The 1740-nt window shown below is 42.6% G+C and overlaps 1 pseudogene; it reads left to right on the forward strand.

The window, feature by feature from the left end:
* Positions 1–1141: 1141 nt before the first annotated feature.
* On the forward strand, positions 1142–1292 carry LOC119810974 (annotated as a pseudogene).
* The last annotated feature ends 448 nt before the right edge of the window (positions 1293–1740 follow it).

Here is a 1740-nt window from a genome sequence, read left to right on the forward strand (position 1 = left end):
TAACATATGCAAAAATTACACTACACAAACATGGTAAATATGAACCTGGAAATCTAACCACACACACATACAGAGAGAAGGGGGGAGGGAGGGAGGGAGAAATTAAAAATATTGACATAGAAACAAGGACATTTTTAATTTTTATTTTATTTTTTTCTCTCTTTTTTTTATTAAAAATTTCCATCTCCTCCCCTCCTCCTCCCCCTTCCCTCCCCTCCCTTCCACCCATACCCCCACTCCACCCCTCTCCAAGCCAAAGAGCCATCAGGGTTCCCTTCACTATGTTAAGTCCAAGGTCCTCCCAGCTCCCCCTAAGTCCAGGAAGGTGAGCAACCAAACTGACAAGGCTCACAGTGAGCCCGTCCATGCTGTAGAGTTCATGCTCATCGCCGTTGTCCTTGGTTTCTCAGTCCTCCTCCACCGTCAGCCACATTCAGAGAGTCCGGTTTGGTCCCCTTACTTTATATGCCAATTCCAGTTCTCCCTGCCTCCTGTCCTGCTGCTCCCACAACCTCCCCATCCCACCTCCATCAACTTTTCAGAGAGGATGAGGTCTCCCATGGGGAGTCAACAAAGTCTGTTGCATCACTTGGGGCAGGACCAAGGCCCTCACCCCTTTATCTAGACTAAGCAAGGTATCACCCCTCCATAGGGAAAGGGCTCCAAACAACCAGTTTCTGGAAGCTCATGCAGAGATCCACAACCAAGAAGGGACCAAACTACCGCAATCCAGTCCACGGGGTAGAAACAATACTATGAGCAAAAGGGGACAAGACTATGATGGGAAAGACACGGAAACAGCTCACCCAGGCAAGGGGGAGCTCACTGACTCTATACTGACAGCTGGGGAATATGCATAGGACTGAACTAGGTCCTTTGAGTGTAGATGACAGTTGTTTGGCTTGGGCCGTTTGTGGGACCACTAGCCGTGGGGCCATTATTTATCTATAGTGCATGAAACAAAGACATTTGAGTAGAAAAACAAAAAAAGTAAATCCATGGAATCATAACCTGCACTGCAAATACTCTTTTTTTAATTTTTAAGTTTTAATAAAAATATGAGTACTTTATTTCCCCTTGACTTTCCTCCCTCTAAATTCCTCCTTTATCTCCTTATTTACTCCTCAAATTTTCCCAAGGAATACTTAACTAATTGGGGATGATAGTGTGATCATGAAAATGGTTTTCGCAGGGTCAATCTCATCCATTCTATCCAAGATGTGCTGATTACTGTGGTTTCCTCAAATGTGAGAAAGTTGACTTTTAACTTGTGGTAGTGGGTACTGTACCTTTGTGCTCTTGGCTGTTAGCAATTCATTTTTCACATTTAAGAAGCACTTTATAGAGATTCAGAAGCCCACAAACCCTTCCTTACACAGTGCACAAACCTTTCTAAGATGTACTGTGATTGACAAAAATTTGTAGGTACCCAAAGTGCTCAATGATGAGTAAGTAAATAAATGTATGAGAAATGCAGCTACTTAAGTTCTGTTGTAGAATAGTGACTAATGGCATGGGAAGGAATTTAAGGTGTATTATGTTTTAAGTTTTTGAAATATTTCAATTGAAAAAGAGTTACATGATTTCTCCACTATTTTCTCCTCCCTCCAAACTCAAGCATTCCCCTTTCTCTTCACACACACACACACACACACACACACATACACACGCGCGTGCTCCAATACATAAATCCAACTGACTGTATTTATTTACTGTTGCTTATGTGTGTATGATTTCGGA

Source organism: Arvicola amphibius, chromosome 3 (genome assembly GCF_903992535.2).
Source record: "Arvicola amphibius chromosome 3, mArvAmp1.2, whole genome shotgun sequence".
NCBI classification, from domain to species: Eukaryota; Metazoa; Chordata; class Mammalia; order Rodentia; family Cricetidae; genus Arvicola; species Arvicola amphibius.